This window comes from Opisthocomus hoazin, chromosome 3, assembly GCF_030867145.1.
Source record: "Opisthocomus hoazin isolate bOpiHoa1 chromosome 3, bOpiHoa1.hap1, whole genome shotgun sequence".
NCBI lineage: Eukaryota > Metazoa > Chordata > Aves > Opisthocomiformes > Opisthocomidae > Opisthocomus > Opisthocomus hoazin.
In genome coordinates, this window is record NC_134416.1 from 85,837,924 (window position 1) to 85,858,214 (window position 20,291).

At 45.8% G+C, this 20,291-nt stretch overlaps 1 protein-coding gene and 1 long non-coding RNA gene across 17 annotated transcripts in view; one reads left to right on the forward strand and one right to left on the reverse strand.

The window, feature by feature from the left end:
- Nucleotides 1-15,133, reverse strand: part of ATXN1 (ataxin 1) — a 220,143-nt gene extending 205,010 nt beyond the window's left edge. For 5 of the 16 annotated variants that reach the window (XM_075416880.1, XM_075416871.1, XM_075416873.1 and 2 more), the window contains exons 1-2: nucleotides 14,140-14,267; nucleotides 8,630-8,750 (exon numbers count right to left, since the gene is read on the reverse strand). The gene's annotated coding sequence lies outside the window, so the exon portion shown is untranslated. Of the gene's footprint in view, nucleotides 1-8,629; nucleotides 8,751-9,697; nucleotides 9,721-9,755; nucleotides 10,345-12,939; nucleotides 13,833-14,139; nucleotides 14,268-14,291; nucleotides 14,333-14,481; nucleotides 14,507-14,873 lie in introns of those variants that run through there. The other 11 variants (XM_075416877.1, XM_075416875.1, XM_075416876.1 and 8 more) reach the window with 9 other exon arrangements.
- A 122-nt stretch (nucleotides 15,134-15,255) lies between these two features.
- LOC142360760 (uncharacterized) lies at nucleotides 15,256-19,377 on the forward strand. The gene is made up of 3 exons (XR_012763339.1): nucleotides 15,256-16,058; nucleotides 16,150-16,302; nucleotides 16,950-19,377. It is a non-coding gene; the product is annotated as an uncharacterized LOC142360760 (long non-coding RNA).
- The last annotated feature ends 914 nt before the right edge of the window (nucleotides 19,378-20,291 follow it).

Consider the following 20,291-nt stretch of genomic DNA (forward strand, 5'->3'; position numbering starts at 1 on the left):
CCCATCCTCCTGACACCCACCCTTAAGATATTTATAAGGTCCCCTCTCAGCCTTCTCTTCTTCAGCCTGAACAAGCCCAGCTCCCTTAGCCTTTCCTCACAGGACAGATGCTCCAGTCCCCTCACCATCCTCGTAGCCCTCCGCTGGACTCTCTCCAGTAGCTCCTCATCCTTCTTGAACTGGGGAGCCCAGAACTGGACACAGTACTCCAGATGGGGCCTCACCAGGGCAGAGTAGAGGGGGAGGAGAACCTCCCTCGCCCTGCTGGCCACACTCTTCCTAATGCACCCCAGGATCCCATTGGCCTTCTTGGCAATCAGGGCACACTGCTGGCTCATGGTTAACCTGTCATCACCACATCCACACCCACCCAGCTCCATTTACACACCCGAGCAAGGGAGGTGGGAACCAGACCCCTTACTCCACCACAGCCTTTGGCAGAGGGCCTCTGTGCGACACATGACACACACAGCTCAAACGAAACAAGGCAAGCACGAAAACCTGGCTGCTGCCGCATGGGCTGCACAGCGCAGCACTACGAGTTTCACGGAGATGCTCCGGCTCAGCTGTACAAACAGCACCAAACACCGCATCCCGCCTGCTGACAGCTTGGATGAACGTGCTTCATCGCAGAGCTGCACACACAGCAGAGGGGTGTCTTAGTGTGCATTTCTTCCATCCCATACAGCCAACGTGACAGTCAACAAGTTCGACTCCTTCGGTAACGGGGGCATACTTGACTGCTGCTGCTTAACGTATCTCAGATGCTTACTATAAACCTTCTACCCACCCCAACTTTCCTTACAGCCCTTTCTGGCTGTACTCTGGCAGATAACAACATCTGGATAGTAGTGCCACGTAACAAATGTCATACTTCCACTCAGGAATTACTTCAATCACTCAGTCACTACACACTGTATTCCCTCTGAATCCACCGGCGAGCTGTAATGAAAATAAACTGGCAGTGACCAACAAATGGTACGACGTATGCGTGCTGGTTTGCATCATTCTCACAGCTGAAGACCAGGCACCAGGACTGAGCTATTCTGTCAGCTTGTGCGAACGTGGAACAAAATACAGATTTTTACTCCTTCTTCGGTCCTTCCGGTATTACAGTATCACATGTATCTTAAGTCACGATGTAACATACTTGTGCGCTATCCAAACACACAGTGCGAATTTAAACTATAGATTATTTGTCCGTAAGATCCACCATCATCCTCTTTCCCTGTAAAACAGAACACAGCCCTCAAAACACACATTGCAGAGACAGCACTGCTGTGCCACTTATCTCCCCACAATTTAATTAATCAACTGTCAAGTTCAAAAAGGAAATCACAAGTGATTTCCAAGACTGTGTCATCAACAACAAAAATATCAGGCCAGATCACAGCAGAGATCCAAGAAAATTTAGCAAGACTTATAAGTAGGAAACCTGAAACTCATCCCTGATTCAAAGACAAGACAGATAAGACCTAAGCAAAAGGGCGAAGCAGCCTCTCAGTTCTGCCAGCTAGGAGATGCAAAGGCAAAGCGTTTGCCCAGACCCAGCAGTTTGTCTTTGGCTACTCCACCGGCAAGTGTTGCTCACAGAGGAGCCACGCTAACACAGGCCAGTGCAGCTGGCGGGGAAGAAGGGAGACAGAATTCAGAGGACAGAAGTACAAAATCTAGGATGTATTAGTTCTTTCATTCGTAACAAAGTAGGCGGAAAGGTACCATTTCAGTTGAGTGTCAGGGAGACAAGTGGAGTCATCAACAGAGAAACCTCCACCGTATGTTAATGAGTTGGGGTTTGTTTGTTTGTTTTAAACCAGATGCTCAAATCTTAAGACATTAGTATGCAATTAACATCTTGTATTAACTGAAAGATCACGTTCACAATATTCATACAGTAGTGTTTTACTCACATAAATATTGATAGAAATACCACTATCGGCACGTCTGAGGCCAAACATTTTACTTCAAAGTCAAATTTTAATGACAAGGAACATTGCCTCCCCTTGCTCAGGGAAGAAACTGCCTTGGACTAAATCTGTACATCCTTAGGCGCCATCTCTTCTGAAATCATAGGCAATGCTGCCCGAGTGGAGTCTGAGTCTTTGGGGAAACACTGCTAAGCCCGCAGAGGAAGGTGAACAGACAGTGGCTTGGACAATTCACATATGGACAATTGCCACTGCAACCTTTCGCCTCTGAGCAAGTGGTTGAAGACCAACCCGAATCATCACCTAAACTCTTTGGCTGCCTTTGTAAAATGAATCTGACACCGAGGGTCAGGATGCAGGTCCCTCCACAACAGCTGCAATGGTTTGTAGAAGGATCTGTCAAGGGACAACTCCCAGGTGTGCAAGCAAACCTTGCAGATCACAGGTGGGGTAGTCTGCTCATGCTCATATATTTCTTTTCTGATTCCTATTGAAGATTTCTGTTTTTAGCAATGCCTATGCAGCGCTACCTGAGACAACCTTAAGTCTTAAGTCATTAAAAGAATGAAACAGGATAAAAAGCACACTTCAAAAAATTGAAAAAATGGTTCAATGACCTTCTCTTGAGTTTTTATTGCTTATTTTATTATGGTCCTCACTTATTGCATTTTAGTAAGAGCAAAATTTTACCTATTTTACCCTCTTGTATCTTTACTTTTAAAATGTAACACAATCTGTAGGGAAAAAAAGATCCAGAAAGCAAAATGGAACTTATTGTTGTATTAAAAATTTTAAAATAATCACCCAAGCTACAGCAAGCATAGACAGATAGAAAGCAATTGTGCTTGTATTTCAATTCTGTACTTCAAGCCACCTTTGATCAACTTGATTAATACTCCTTTCAAAACATTTTATAGCTATTGTACTTCATGAACACAATTAAAGTAGATTAATCTGTTCTGAACTCTGTGTTTCATAAAAATATTGTTCCTCTGATTAATTTTACAAAAAACACATGTAACTATGTACAAATACTTTTTTCTCATTGATGAAACAAGCCTGTGACACAGTTTCCAGTACTGGCCAAGAGATATCACTGTGAATATCTAATAAATCACCAAGCCTGATGATGCAATGTCATGTGAGCTAATACACAAAATACTACACATCTTATTCAAGTAAAAACAGCCCAATTCTCAGCTTCCAGCATTGGATCAGGATCTGTGGGATAATGCCACCAGCTAGCCAAAGTGACTGCAGCTGATCCACAAACCTTTGTCTACCCGAGACAATAATAAAATTTGAATCAAATTCCATAGCATGGTTTCACAGAGTTGAATTTCAGACACTCTGGGTCTGAATGGGATCCATCTGACCGCTGATCTGCAGGAGCAACTCCCTTTGACCTTACCAGGACTGCCACAAGCAGACTGATGTCACTCCACCCCATAAATCCCCACGCCTGGCACTGTAGCTAAGCACCACTGAACTCAGGTACCCTTTAGGAACACTGCGGTGTTGTAATTAGCAGGGAGACTTGTAATGCATTCCCCAGTCAGAAAAAAAGGTTGCTCACAGCAATGCCATTAGAGTAAAAGAATGCAAAAAGCGATTGGGGAAGAATACAGACAGACAGGTAACAGTAGAGAAAACACAGTATTTCACATTAAAATGACATAACAATCATCAGTATCAGCTGAACTGTCAAATACATATTACAAGAAAATAGTGATTTTTCTTTTTAAGAATAACATTTCCTTTAAAACGGATCATTTCAGTGGAGAGGAGACTCCTCTGACACAAGCTTCGACTTCCTAATGTCTAAATTGTGCTAGGTTTTGGAGAAATGATGTATGTAACTTCCTGTTCACAGTGCAACAGTAATCTAAACCCCTCTTTTATTTTTTGGCAAATGCTGCTCATCACTCCCGTTAAGCTTACCATTAACTGCGAACGTGTCTTAGTGTGGTGTCAATGTTCCTACAGCAAGGCTAAACAGCATTTAGAAAACAATTATATCCCCAGGCCCGCACTGTAGTTTCTGAAGCACAGATTAAGCACGGTATTCTGCTCAACAAGCTCATGACTGTTAAGTAACTCATCAGAAAATAAAGAGGGAATTATCAAATGGGAATTGCCAAGTAATTAGTTCTCTGAAGCAGATGACATACAACCGTTAAAGGGAGGAGCTTCCCTGTTAGTCATATGTCAGAGTAGAGCCTACTAATCTGTAAATAAAAATGCATTACATGTGATTAGTGCTATGGGTTTTTAACTGCTAGTGGTACATAGAGGATAAACTTACAACCTCTTCTAGTCTCATAATCTACTAGGATTTTTTTTCCTCTTGCATACAGTGAATTTTCAAACCATTCTGGATCTACTTGCTGTCAGACTATCTGGGGAAAGCTATGAACACAGCACCATACCAGGGAAATGATGTGTTCAGGGGCTATGGAAGAGGAGAAACACATTTACTACCATACTCATTTGAAAAATCACTCTCTACTCTGCTCCTACACCTGGTAGTGAGAAGTAAGCGCACCAGTGAGAAAATAATCAGTAGCACAAAACTTCTGAGCACAGTAAAGGAGGATTAAGCCTGCTTTTTGTAATTATCCTTCTCCATTAAAGCCTAACTTTCTTTTAAGTAGCTGGCCTCACAGAAATGTTAAATTTACAAAACTACATGGGCCTTCACACGTGGGTACCTGACAAACAAAAACGTGGCAACAGTCACGACCATGCTCCAGTACAAGTGAGAAACACTTCAACATTTGTACTTTTTATAGAGCGAAGAGTGACTCAATAAACCCTTAAGTCAGGTTTTCAGCTAGACACAAAATGAGTTGATCACTGCTAAGTAACTGATCAGAAAATAAAGAAGGAATTATCAAACTTGGGGGTTGCCTCCGGCACAGTATCCCACCACAAGAAACCCTTCAGCTAACGCACCCAGATCCAGTCGCTGTCACTTGGGCTAACTTTCAACCAGAAGCACACCCCGCGTATTGAGGGCTAACCTTCAGCCAAGAGCATACCCCTAGTACTGAGGCATGGCAAAACCCACCAGCAGGTCCCTGACCAACACACACAGCCGAGGGGGAGTGCAGGAGAGGGGCACACGGAGATGCTGAAGCTCATACATATCTGCACATCATATCTGGTCATCTCGCTCCTGTCAGCCATCAGCACACAGAAGCTCTCCACCTCCCTAACACCCGAAAGCCCACACTTCAAAGTAACGTTAACAAGTTACAGTGCATGGGACAGCAAGTCTCCTATTCCATTTGCAGATACACCTTTTCAAAACAGAAGTTGAAAGGTGAACCAAACTCAGGTCTCGGCTTGTATCACGTTATGAACACGAGCCTTGCGCTTTCATGTAGACACATCACTACACTCAACTTCACTCACACTTTAGGCTGTGTTACGAAACTTTCAGTCACTCAAACACCAGACCTGAAGTATCTGCTGAAGGAACAACAGAGCAAAAATGTGAAAGGTCAGGGCTGAGGTGAGGGGGTAGGGTTGAGGGGACCGCAAAGCCTCACTTCTAAGATGTCAGTCTGCACTCACGTCACTTCACTTCATCTACCTTAAGAGTTATTCACTTACACACAAACCAAACAATTTAAAAAAAATATATTTCTAATTACGATCCAATTATACCTAGTTGACATCTCCATTTCACTTGTGCTCTTAGTATGTTCAAAATCTCCACCACATACCTTCTTATAGCCCCACATCTATTGTAGGCCTCACTAAAGAGGATGAGAGGGAAGAAATAAAACCAGCTAGAATAAAAGGACACCAATATGGCAATCAAAAACATGGACACATTAATATAGAGACAGATTAGCTCTTCTTATGTTCACTACAAAGTATTTTAAAAGGACAGATTGTTGTCCGTTTACAGAGTGCAGTAGCTAGAATTCTGCATAAAACAGAAATTACACCTTAAGTAAAAAATAAGCCATATTAGGTAGTGTACAGACATACTTATGGAAAATTCAGGAAAAAAAAAACCAAACTTACAAATGAGCTGTGGTTGTGAATTCAACCCAATGCTATAATATGATTAATAGATATCAAGTGACTCAACAGTGTAAAAGATAAAAAAGAACTCTTTAGTTGTTAAAATGTCCAGTGCCTCTCACAAAATCCTTTCAACACAACTGTTTAAAAGAAAGCATTGAGTAATTTGCCTACATGGAAAGAGGCGTTGCACGCTCTGAACAAGTAACAATAACTCTATGGTTTTTAGACCAGGCTAAAATTAAGTCACGATTTTTTTTTTTTTTTAAAACCAACCTGTACCTCTATTTATCTTAATTTTATTTTTACTAATCCCAGTGTCCTTCTTCAGGCAAGATGCTTAGCAGGCTCTGCAAGAATGTTGCTTGAATTTGAAGGGTAAGCATGCCTGGAGCTCACACACGACGGTGACGTTACTCCCTGAAGCCACACAATTCCTCATGCAAGTAAAGCCATGAACAAGTGTGTAGTGCTGTTAGGCCAAAAGAGAGGTTTCCGAGATCTGACTTTGGACGTGTTCAAAGGCATCCGATGCTCGGTCCCTCGGACAGACTCCGTGGTAACAACCCAGGTCTGCCTAAAACAGAGCGGGGCTGTTGCCACCTTCACTCCGAAACAAACGCGAAAGCCGGGAAGACGATGGGTCTTAGCACATGATGCTTGATCTCGAGCTGTGGAACCTATCCGTGGCTGCTCACTGCACGGTGCCAGGTCACGTTTCCTTCACGTGTTACTACAGCAAGCTCCCTCCTGTTACACCCAGTGACAGAGAGAACATTTGTAAGCAGGCAGTCTCCACCCCAACAATTTTTATTTCACTTCTACAGCCATATAGTGGGCCTGACTTTGATCATTCCCTACAGAAAATGAGAACTAATTAATGAGGCCAACAGCGGTATACCAAGCGCAGTCACTAAAATGTCCAGAAACAAGAAAGGAAGCCAAAACAAATCTGATCTAAGGTCCACAAAAACACCACTATACTTCAAGCTGCACTGCTACAGAAAAAAGCAGTATAGTATTATACTCCTGTCATGCCTCTGCATCAGACTTCACTACGTTATATTTTTTATCCAAAATGTTTGCTTAACATCTAATATACTCTTTCTCATTCAATTGCAGGAAATGCCAAATGCTAAAATATTCGAAGTGACTTAGTAATACATTGTGGACAACACAATCTGATTATTCATAGGATTTGACCAACACAATATAAACAATTACTTCTCTAATTAAGAGATATAAGCCTTCCCTGTAGTAATCACCTCTGCAAATAAATACAATTTCATACAACCCAAGCTAATTCTGAAAAAAAATGAAATGCTTTGCGGAAATGATAATGTCATAACAAAAAGCTTTCTTCTATTTGATCTCCCGAGTCAATAGCTGCTACCAAGTCAGTTTTCTTCCAAAACTGAAAGACGAAATGTGTCAGCGCATGGGAACTTTGTCTGGTTTTTCACTCTCAAGAAATTCTTATTGCTCCAAAGAAATACAGAGGTTACAAACTACCCCCACCATTCAAGCTCATTTGTAAACCGTAACAGGCACAACATCGCACGTAACTACTTGCTTAGACAACTTCCCTTTAAAGCACAGCACCCCTGCCGCAGCCGCAATAAAATGTAAACTGTGTGCCGCATAATTTTCTATGACATGCTGTGTACATTAAAAAGTTATTCTGCAGTGGAGACTTTCTGATAAGCCCCTCATAAATAGAACGCTATAGTAATTAAGTTTTCTGGCTGCAAACAGAAAAAAAATAATCCTTAGGTTTTCTGCAAGTAACAACTACACTTCATTTTCTTTTATTTAAAGACACAGGCAATTTTCTTATGACCCTTTATCTTTTTTTTTTTTAAGCATTAGCAGTATTGGCAATCCCAAGCACTCAAAAATCATATAACAGGTCCAAAAAACCAGGCTGGCTTAATGACAATCAGATTACAGAAATAAAATAAAAATTTATGTTCTTTTTATTGGCAATATGATCGTTGAGCCTCGAGACTTGTTTTTTTCAAGGTATTCTCCACAACCATATGGGAAGGAGAGAGAGAGGAGAGGGAGAGCAGACTGATATATGTGCACTATTACATCCTGTCTGGCTACAGCATCCCAGGCAAAAAAATCAGAAGAATTGAAAACATTCCTCAAACCAGAATAAAATATATCCAAGGCATGTCAGCAGTGACTAGTTATCCTGGGAAGTATCCTTATGCCACACAAAGTTTAGTGCACAGGAGAAACTCAGGACACTGGAAAAGTCAAGCCAGCTGCAAGCAATAGGAACCACCGAAAACGTTCATGAAAGTGCGGGAAGGATTTATACAATTTTAGGTGTGGCATTTTGCAATAAAAATCAAAACCTGTGAACTTCTCCATTCACACTATCATCTTTTAGTAACTGAATATGCTCTGACCTGAGGTGAGCGTAAAACCACTCATCTGGAACCCACTGTCCTGTAAGTCACCGAACTGAGTCATCAGAGTTAGTGGAATTTTTCTGGCGAGAGTTTCTCAAGGACCTCTACTGCCAGGCAAGGGAAGTACAAAACATCACGGGTAGGTAATTGTACAGACACCGGTAAGGTGCCCACGCTGACGAAAGCCAAGAGCAGACAGTGAACACTTGTCAGAGGAAATAAAAGGCATTATATTCTCACCTTATTGGCAGTGTGTATCTGTATGGTGAAGACAAAAATTAAGGTGGTCACTGTCCTACAGGGGTCAAGAATAAATTCACAGCTTGTATGGCTTGCCCATCTGGCTTGGCCTGCGATGTGACTGTTGATCCAGGAGTTGAGGAGATGGAAACCAAAATAAAAAGAAACAAAAACACAGTTAAGAGTCAAAGAATTTACAACATGCTATGACACCCCAATGAGGACCGAGAGAGACTGCCTTTGCTATTAACTCAAGCACAAATAAACTATAGATTTAATCCTGCAGACAGAGTACATATAAGTAGAATGCAGAGCCCATTTATTCAGTCTTGAGTGCTCTTTTCCTAAATGTGATCTTAATGAGGTGAAGAATCGTAAGCAAGTTGAGATGACCGTCTTCACTACTAATAGAACATATTTTATCTGAGGAGGGGCATCGTGCAGAAAACATACTACTGCAACTACTACTATTAGGTTAAAAATACTCAGCTTTGGGAATGTGACATTACCCTGTGCACTATTTTGTCATTAAAAGTGGCATGCAAGAGTCAATGCATATTACTGCAAACTCCCAAATTAAGTAAACAAAGGAAAACTCTACCAATGTGAAATTTTTTTTTCTATTTCTGTATCTTTGCTCAGTGAAAGAGCCAGGATTGAATTTCTGCTGACATCACATATCAAACAAAATACATTTTGTTTTTTCACTTGGAATCTCACCAAGTATTTTTATCACTCTTGGGACAACAAAAGGATTTAGCGGGACCATTTCTCCGTCACCGAGAAGCATTTTTGCTGTTTCAGTTTATGGGCATACTCACTCGTTCCTATTTACTGAAGGATTGACACACATGCTTAACTCTAGATAGGTTCTTTAATCAATCCTCATTCAGCAAAACCCTCACTGGGACATGCACTAAAGTAACTTTGCAGACTGAGACCAATGCATGCACACAGATTTGCATGGGTTGTACAACCACCTCAGACTACAGCTTTGAGGAAAAAAAAAAACTAAGGCATAAAGCATTACATTCTTAACACACGCACTGAGATCAAAAAAGGAATTACAGTCATCGATCCTGTTTTTGTCTTCTTGCAAAAATCAGGAGTCTGCAAAGTTTCTTACATTGTAAAACATTAGTCATGTATCAGCTCAGCCAAAACCAAGTAAAAGTCTTCAACTTCTTTATTTAAAGAACGTGAACCACTGAACAAGACTCCAAGACGCAGTGCCTTTGTCCAGATACCTATTTACTTATTTCTCACACTTAAGAGTCCTGCATAAAAGAAAAATGAAAGGGTGAGGTCAGAATTTTCAGTTTGCAAAACTTAGGTTACTGAAGTCACTGGAATATAGCACGTCATTTCTTTGCAATGAAATATCTACCTGTGCCAAGCCTGCTGTACTTCTGTTTCTCATGGTAATTATATTTTTACTTGCTAAAGCAGAGTTGGTTCCGGCAGTCTCAGCAGAGACCTGCAACTGAACCTGCAACTTGCCCCCTGCGAACCGCACGCGCTGTACCTGCACAGGCCTCCAAAGCAGCCAAGCCATCCACAACCCACGGGCTCGGCTCAGGCTGTCGCCCAGCCCGATGCCGCCGCTCGAGCAGCACCAGCGTGAGCTGCCTCACACGCTGGAGTAGCTCTGCAGCCAGCCAGCGCTTCAGACCATCGATGCAATTCCGACACGCATTTCCTTTAGAGCCTGCCATACTTCTTTATTGCATTTCCCCTTCAATTAGTACACCACAACAAAAGCAGCACACTCCGTGAACAAGGACAATGATAATCCTGACTGCCATCTACAAAGCTGTGCTGCTGAACTTCAGCAAGGGGAAAATTCGGCCTTGATTTTGTTTTACTAGCTACATTACTGAAACAATTACTTTTAAACTCTCATGTTTAAATCCTTACTTGCTTTTCAGGTGACGACTGCATTTAAGTGTCTGTTTTCATAATTTACAGGAAACTAGGCCACTGGATCTATTACATAAAAATTTTTGTTAACTGAAATTCCAGGTCTCTTATAAATGTCTTAAAACAAGACTAGTTCTATCTACCTTTCTGAATAAATTCAATCAGGCCAGAAGCGCAAGGGAGAAATGTTGCGCTGTTTATCTTCAAAAAGACTTTCAACTATGCATGTATGGCCCTTCTGAAAATAATTACTTTCTAATACTCTCAGTCACACAGGTCATTCGTCTTGCAATAAAATATGTATAAGCACCACGCGGTGCACAAAGGCTCACTCCACCGGCGTCATCCCACGCCCGGTTATTCTGCTCTCTCCAGCCTGTCCCCCGAACAGGCTCCTCTGCTCCAAGCCACTTCCTCAGTGCGGAGGCCCAAAGCGGAGGTGGCCACGCCGAGCAGAGGGTATTCGCTCATAACCAGAAGGGCGAGTGAGTCGCGGCACTGGAGAGCTGCGCTCTGGGTGCAAGTAACTGCCCACAGACTCGCCGTCCCCTCACCCCTCCGAGGAGAAACGCCCCAGCTCGGCAGAGGCAGGCTGAGACCTGCAAACTCATCACACGGAACCTGAGACGGCCAGCTGCCTGGCACCGCAAGAGCTGAACCACCGACGGCCGCTTCTCGTTACCTCCTCCACCTCCGGCGCTTTACCACCAGAGCGATTGAAATATCTGTTTTACTGAGATATTTCTGGGTGGCATTATGTTCCAGCCTGGTACTACAAACGCTCGGGAGCTGTGGGTGCTGATGATTTCTCATCACTGAGACATGAAATCCTCCAGGCCAAGTTCAATATTAGTGTAAGTGCATGCAAGATTAGTGACTGGAATAGGGGTGTTAACCACTTCTGCAGACGCTTAACGCAGCTCCTTAATCAGGCAAAAATCCTACTTAAGCCCACAGTGCTTTTTTGCCATAAAAAGATATAGGGAAAATAACGGCGATACGCAGCAGATCACTTTCTGAGCTCTGTTACTCCACTACACGCCTGGATTAAGTCCAATAAATGGAGTTATTCTAGATATACACCCATGTAAGTGGCTCACAATCCCGTCCCCTGGAGTCACTCCAGATTTATGACGTTAGAACAGAGTGCCAAATTTGGTGCCTTTAAAAAATTATACCTACGATTGTGAAAAAGTGGCTCAAAAGAGTAGTGTCCAAACACTGGGAACAAAGGCAAACATACATTCCTTGGTTAAACACATTTTTAAGAGCAGTATGCAGTTCAAAGCTAATCAGACCATATTTTTTCACGTTATTACGAACTTCGTGGCAGAAGGTCTCCTGCTCTACGGCTATATTTTGATGAGCACAAATGCCAAAAAAAAAAAAAGGCAAAAAAAATAGCAATATTGGAAATGAGTTATTTATTGATAAGAAAATAGTTTTTAACAGTACGTAGTTTTTCATTAACAGAAAATGAAGTCAGCTTTCACTTAAACCACAAAAGGGCCTATAACTTGCTGGGAACTATGAAGAGGCTTAACAAACCTAAGTGATGATAGTGATACCAGGTATCGCTAATTTTAATTTTATTTGCCAGAAGGTGTGAAGTACAGTACACAAGCGGAGAAAAACATGCCCGCGGCCTAGAACATGAATGCTGGAACAGGAACTGTTGCAAACTGACAAACACCGTTACAGCCACCAAACAGTTAAACCAGCCAGAGCAGGGGAAAAAAAAAAAAAAAAAAAAAAGGAAAACTCCAAAGAAAGTTTTACACAAGCTTTTATAAGCCAAAAACATTTTTACAAAGCACCACACCTTTGTTAATTTGCTAATAATAAATGCAAGTGGAACTGACAATTTGGCTAACCTGCTAGGCGTGCCACGCACTGTCCCACCTGCCTGACACTACGGCAGGCGAAGGACACCCTCCCCGAGAAGTTCAGCCGCTAGGAAGCCACCGGCGGTATCCCCCAATTTTTGGGAAGCCCGAGGCAGCGGCCGTGCCAGCCCTACGCCACCGACACGGCATGACACGGCGCGACACGGCACACGCCGTAGCCCGCTGGGTCGCCCGCCAGCCGCCCGCACACCTGACTGGACGGTGAACACCGTCTGTTACCATGGCAGCCTGATCTAATTACATGACTGATCAGGGCTGGAGAGTAAGCGCGCTGAAAGCCTACACCGCTGACATGTCGCTACATGATGAGAGAGACAGACAGACGGGTGAGCGTGGAGGGAAATCTATCGACCTCTGTCTTATGTAAAAAGCGAGATTACAGCCACTCTTTAAAAAAAAAAAAAACAACAAACCCACTGCCCGTAAAATACCGGGCCGGTTTCATGAACAAATTAGGTGCAATAACGTGCAATTACAACTTACTATTATCTCGCAGCATCACAGAAATAACTACGGCGTAATATTTTCCCCGGCCATTCTCAGTTTCCCTCTCCCTCATTCATAACCCTCTCTCCGTATCACAAAACCGAACCGTCTCCAGCACCGAAACAGAAAGAGATTAACGCCAAGCCAGGATTTTCCTTTCGGGGAAGGCTTCGTTCGAAACTGAAATTAAAAGTCCTTGACTTCTAGGTGTGTAAGGAGACTAACTCACTACGCGTGACCACATCCCGCACGTAAAGTAACCATTACTGCGTAAAATACATAACCGTTAGCGTGAAAAGGTTAAAGTGTAACCTGTGTTACAAAATATGAATTTCTTTACCATCTGAAAGGGAAAAGGTCTCTGGCAAAGGTCATCCACCTGCACCCTTGTCAATCGGCACACAGAAAGCATTTGTAAGGAGGCAGGGTTTACAAACCCGGATTTCTTCGCCCAGGCACAACAAGAACGCCTAAAATTTCTCCCCCAATTCCATCCAGAGTTCGGGCTCGCGGGGTAGATAGAGATGCTGCTCGGAGGAGTCCCTATTACACAGCATACGGTAAACAAAATAAAAATAGCCTGTCGCTCTCGTTATCTACACAGTGCATTATATAACGGGCTTCCGACTTGTTTTCTCTTCTATTCTTACTCCGCGGCAATTCCTCCTCTTCAATAACATGTAAATCGCTCCCAATTCTGTCATTTTGTTATTGCGGCTATTACTATTACAGCAGGAGCCGGCGTTTTCCGGCACGCTTTAATTTAGACTTTAATCTCCTCAGGAACTGCGCCGGCGGATTCCGCACCCGCGAACACGCGAGGGGTCGTTTATTTGTTTTCTGCCGGTAGATCACGACGCCTCGGGCAAGAAAAAAAAACAACAAAACCCCCCAAAAAACCCGACTAAAAACCCCGACACGAGAAACTAACCCAAAACACGACACCCCAACACCACCCCCACCCCCCCCCAGCGCGCAGCCACCGGCCCGACCCCCGCCAAGCCCGAGGCGCGGGGGGAAGCCAGGGGGCGAGCTGCGGGAGGAGCCCCGGCCCCGCTCCCCGCCGGACGGACCCCGGGGCGGCGGCGTGTCCCCCCCCCCCGCCGTGTTCCTCCCCTCCCCCCCGGGCCCTCCCGCCCCGTCCCGTCCCTCCGCCGGCGCTGCCCCTCCCGCCCCCGCTCCCCCGGCCGGCAGTACCGGGTGGCGTCTGCAGCCGGCCTGGGCCCTGAGCGCAGCGGAGCGGGGCCGCTGCCGGGCACATCCCAGCCCCAGCGCCGCCTCCTCCGCCGCCGCCTCCTCCTCCTCGCTTCATTCACCCTCCGGCAGCCGCCCAGCCCCGTACTACATACGCCGTGAGGCGGCGACCGGCCCCGCCGGCACCCGGCCCCGCGCCGCGCTGCGCCCCGCCGGGCCCGCCCGGCGCACACGCACGGCGCGCACACGCTCACGCGCCCCGTGTCGCCTCACGGCGCGGTGCACACACACGCACACGCGCGCTCCCGCGCCGCCTCGCACGCACGCACGCACGCACACACACACCCGGGGGCAGCCGCGGCTCGCAAAATGTCCACCGGCCCCGCGGCCACCCGCACCCCGCCCGGCCCGGGGAGGGAGGGGAAGGAGGAAGGAGCCGGGGGGAAGGGCTGTGCGAGCGGCTCCCTCCGCGGGGCCGCCCCGGCCCCCCCTGCCGCCGAGCTCCGTGTCCCCGCTCCGCTCCCTCCGCCGGCGCCCTCGGCCATTTCGCGGCCCCCCCCGCCGCCTTTCCTGCCCCGGGGCCGGGCCGGGCCCCGAGGCGAGCGGTCGCCCCGCTCCCCTCCCCCGCGGCCCCGTGTTTTTCCAGCTGGAAATCGCCGGCGGTTCGCGGTCTGAACGGGGGAAGAAGGCGGGGGGGGGGGAGGCAGAAAGCAGAGGAGGAAGAAAAAGCCACTTACTGTGAAGTGTCAGTGGAGGTGGGGTTGGCGGGGGGGGGCCAGAGAGAGACTCGCACACAAATGTCTTCCTAGCTGATCACGGGGCTTGGGTCTGCTTTTTGGTTTGTTTGGTGGTTTGTTTGTTTTTTTTTCCTTCCCCCTGCAGTGACACAGGTCCGGGATGTCTCCGCCACCGTAGCAGAAGCGATGTCTGCGGTACCGCGCTCGCTCCCTTCTCCCCTCTCCAGCGTGTAAATGGGTAACAGCAGCCAAATATGGAGCAGTTGGCTGCCTCTGCAACAGCTCAAGGATCCTACTTCATGCAAGGGGGGGGGGGGGAGAAGGGAGGAGGAGGAGGAGGAGGAGGAGGAGGCAAGGCAACACTCTGGCAGGCGGCCAAGAGAGCCACACAGATTATTGCATACGCGCAGCACGGCCGGGCCCGGGCGGCCTTAACCCTTCGCACGCTGCCCGGGGCCCGGGGGGGTGCGAGGGGGGGGGTCTCGCCTGGCCCCTTGCCTCCTTCCCCCCACGCCCCCACCCCCCCACCGTGACGGCCCGTGGCCGGCTCTGCGCGGAGGGGCTGATACGTCCCGCTCCGCGTCCCCTCGCGGGGATCTCAAAGCGCCTTTGCTGGCAAGAAAGGAAGGAGCTGGGGAGGCGAAGGGGAAGGAAAAAACCCGGCCCCAAACCTGTGTTGTTTGAGGGGGAAGGGAGGGACGGGCGGCGGAGGGTGCTGTCCTTCAGAAGCGGCAGCGAACGCCGGTCTGAGGGATGCGTGGAAAGCGGTCGCTGAGCCGAGGCCGGTCTGTCTCTCTCGGGGAGGAAATAAAACAGTGCTGCAAGGCAGGGAATGCTCTGAAGCAGCCTCTGCGAGAGTCAGGAGAGGGGGGGATTTTGTTTAAGATGCCATATTGCATTTCGCTGTGGAGAACTGAGAAGTGATTTAGAGCAAGAGCCTGCATCCCACTCCCTTTTTCTGAATTAGTTTTATTTATCCGGATCCTTGGCGTATGCTTGAGCTGCTTTGTAGAAAAGTACCTTCCACTTCATTCAGACCAAAGCGGCTCTGACTCATGCCGTCACCGAGCTACAAGACAGGCAGGGCTGAACCACGCATGTTTGGGTACTAACTCCCTCTGGATTCCTCGTCACGCATTTCAGCAGAGATCCCCTCGCGCCTCTCCCAGCCGCACGCAGACCCCGGTGAGCCTCTCCCAAACTCCCCCCCCAGCCAAGGCAACTTATGCTTCCCCGGCACTCCAGCGTCCGTGCGTCGCTCCCTTCCTTCTCTCAGAACAGGTCTCTGCAGTGCCATGAACTGCAGTGATGGGCAAAGAACAAGCACGGCTGCAAACCGGAGACCAGAGAAAATACCCTCCTTCTGGACTGGCTCAGTCTGGTCTCCAAGTTTTAGAAGAAAAGGCAAAACATCAAATTATCAAGCCAGGTACAACTTGGAGAAATAAAACACATTATGGAAACAATGAATGGGAGGAATACAGCGAAAGCACAGCAGGATTGCATGCAACCTGACAGTGGTCCATCAGGAGCCATTCACTCTCTGTTTTAGCATCAGGAGGGGAGCTACAGCACAGAGAAAGCCTCTCCCCACCCCGAGGACATTGCAAAAAATGTTGCGTAAATACCAAGGGCCGTTAGGTACCAGCTCCACGGAGCTGGACGCTGTGGGGTCACAAGCCTCAGAAAGGCGGCAGATGTGCGCTCCCCGCAACGTGGCCCTCCAGACTAGGCTGCTTATTGCGGCTTGTACCCATCCGCCACAACAATAAGCTCCAAGGTAACGGGTTTCTAGTGCAGGTATATCCCCTGTGTGTCCATTATGTCTTAGCATTAGATTTTAGCATTAAATCTAGCATTAGAGTCTACACGCAAAGTACCCTAGGACTCAGCCTGTCACTATGCAGATCAGCAGAGTAGTCACTTCTATAAATGACTGTACTAGTTCACCATAATTGCTAAAGAACGTAGCAATAACATTGTGAGCTGCAGTGCTCTTGATTTACAGTTGATACTGTAATATAGACTAGCTTTGTGAAACATAAAGATCTTTTACCACAGCACTTTCTGCATCAGGTTCGCTATGAAGTCCAACATCATCTTCCGTCCCAGGAGTGGTCTGGGGACAGAAGCAGCAACAGGCCACAATGTCTGGACAAATGTGCCACTCAGCACCACAAGACAGTGAACCTACAGCAGCAAAGCAGACAGCAAAATTATCTTCACCCAGCTAATGCGAGGTTCATTGATTTAATAAAAGGAACCAAGGGAGAGAGACAGAGACTGGAGATTACTGAAAATCAAGTGAAAGCCCCAGAGAAGCTGCAACCCCATCATCAGCGTTCAGTTCTGACTACGCAGCATTCTCCTGTCTGCCACCTCTTTTATTCCAGTTGTAGAGAGTGTTACCTCAGGAGAAAGGAATCTTTCCTTCTCAAACGTTCACCTTGCCAAGAGGTGTGGTACGCGCAGAGAAAGAGAAGCCACATTCATGCTGAAGCAAGCTTTGGGCAACTTTCCCTTCTGCAGCAGGCTCATGTAAGAGGCTTGTATATTCCTCCGCTCTGCAGCTATGGTGTTTGCCACAGGACCCACAATTTTTACCACGCTCCAGGCTCTAGACTTCTAAGTCTTCGTGTTTCTGCTTCAGAGTTGAAGAGAAACCTCTAAAATTGAAGCCCATTGTAAGTCAAAGCAATGTTGTCTTCCTGAGCCAGCAGGCAGCCTTAACCCATGGCATTGGGAAGTGCCACAACTGCCGCCAGCCACGTCGGGTTCATAAGCCATACCTCACCTCTGTTTTGACTTGATATATGGTGGTTGCATGTAACAGATGAGAGATGAGGGGACTATGCCTCCACGGACATTGCCTGACACACAGGATGTACAACCATGTCCCAGGATGTCCTTATGCCTCTGCAGCTCCCCTACTTGAGGGCCTACACTCAATATGTTCCCTCCACAAAGAATACCACAAAATATGGAGGGGAGCACCGAACATGACCTTTGCTGAATGTCCGGGACAGAGGTCCCTCGGCATCTATTAATGCAGTGCCAGCCTATTGACCCGGAAGTGCAGAACTAAGCCAGAAGAGAAAGTAAATTTGCCGTGGAAAGTAGATGTGATTTTACCTGCCACTAGTATAGTTCAGACAACAGGAATAAAGAGAAGCAACTCAGCACTGAAGCGGTCAGGTCCTGCTCAAGGGCTACCCCAAATACCTGCAGCGTACTCTCACAGCGGCTAAGAGCCACCCTAAACCCCATCACCTTGCCCCCTCCTGGGAGGACATATAGCAAGGGGCGCATACACGAAAGTAGCAGCAAGCTTCCAAAACAAAACCGTTCCATTGCAGACCTTCCTGCCCTTGCGGAGAGAAAGAGAGCAGAGACACGCAACAGGCGCTCGTCAGCTGGTTGAGCGCAGCACAGACAGGGGCTCTGACACCACGGCAGTGAGTGGGACACAAGAACCTGCATCGACTCGAGCATCTTTATTTGCTGCTGGTGGTGTGCTGAAACTGATGTGACTCCCAGCTGAATGCAGTCTTGACAAAAAGATATTAATCAATTTGACATGCAAGATGCTCGCTGTCTAGAACAAACTGTCTTTCAATCCACTAGTTGTAATGTGTCATCTACACTGAATGTTTTATACAATTAACAGTATCTACGAAAAATGGGAGAATAAGAGGCATAAGAAGCTGGACTTTTTTTTTTTTTTTTTTAAGCAATCATCTTCAAGGAAATCCAGTGATGGACGATGTACTGCGTGTGAAAAGTAATTTCACAATTATTGATCATTACAGTCTAAGTCTTCAATTTGTCATAAAATGACATTGTTGGTCTCATTACAGCCTCTAGTGGACAGTAGTAATCCACTTCACAGACCTGTCATACGATTTGCTGAAATGACAAGTGTTGTCGAGGTGGAGGTTACTCTGAGAGAGCATGAACATACAGTCATTCTTATCCCCTGGCAAAAAGGATTTTTGAATACAATCAAAGGTTTGTTGTCACTGCTCATAAAGTGCCTTGCTTTACATTTCAGGTATTAACATTGGCTTGTAAATAAACAGAGAACTTCTGCTATTCGTTTCCATTTCAGACAGCTTTCATAAAAACTAAATTCATCTCAAATATTTTTATAACAGAAAATATTGGTTGCCATGTTTTTGGCTTAAGTAAGATGTTTTTATTCCAACTCAGAATCCGCCGACTGTCCAATCCACCTCCTTTCTATTTATAGCCCTCTAGCATTCAGATAATTTTTGCTACTGCCGTTATTTTCATTATTATTTCAGACATATGCAGCTGATTTAAGGTATTTTAATGGCTTTAACAAATGAGAAACTATACTTTGGATTACAGCTGGCTAATTAAGGTACGCTTTCCTCAGGGAAGTTAAAAATGGACACGATCTGAACAATAATGTATTTGGAGTGTATTCTTTAACGTGAAGTGCCACTTGTGTGAACATAATAAAATATGACTAACGTCTTTATTTTTTGTGTATTCACTTCGAAATGAGTGTACCTCCTGTCAGAACAGGGATGTTGATGATGTTCTCCAGAACTCTGTGATTGTTTTCAGATGGCAGGAAATTAGATTCATAGAGACAGAGAGCCAATGCTGTCTCTTTAAAGCCACAAATATCTCATGCAAATTAACATTTAGTGAAATGAGAGCAAAGCATTCATGAAGACTAAGCAAGTATATAGTACTACCCAGTGACTCAAAGAGAAAAATCTTATGGTCTAAAATGCTGAGGTCCTTTACAAGTGAATTCAAAGGAAAGGCTGCCATTAATTTCTCTATTTTACCACATTGTGGCTAGGTATGGGTTGTTGGGTTGCTGAATAAATCATTATTTGTCATGCTGTATCGTATAGGTAATGGAATATTTGGGTAAAAAATGTTTACCTTATCATTGTCTTGATTTTTTAAAAGAAGCAATCAAGTTCCTCTTCAAATAACAATAGCTTCAATTGCTTTAAAATAACAACAGGCCCTTAGATGCAGATCTGAAATAAGATGCCTTTTTCGTTGTTGTTGTTGCTGCTTTTTTTTAAACAGGTAAAGCAATTCATCAAGGGATTAAGAAAACTGATGAATCGTCTGAAGTCTTAAAATCAAGACTGATTCAGTCATTTGTGTAAGTTGTTCAGTCAGTTACAGGTCATTGATGTGGAAGGAAGACCAGCTAACCTACCAGTGACCACACCAGGATGGACGACAGCCACACTTGGCCCCAGAAGCTGTTCCAGCAGCGACCAGTGAAAAATAAAAGTGCTAAGCCCTTCCCTAGAGGTGCTTAACTGGTCTAGGCACCTCTCAAGCAGTAGCTATTACAACCTGTTAGACGCTTTATGGCCTGTGGTCTTAAGCTGCCTCAGGTCTCCATCCGTGTCCTGGTCT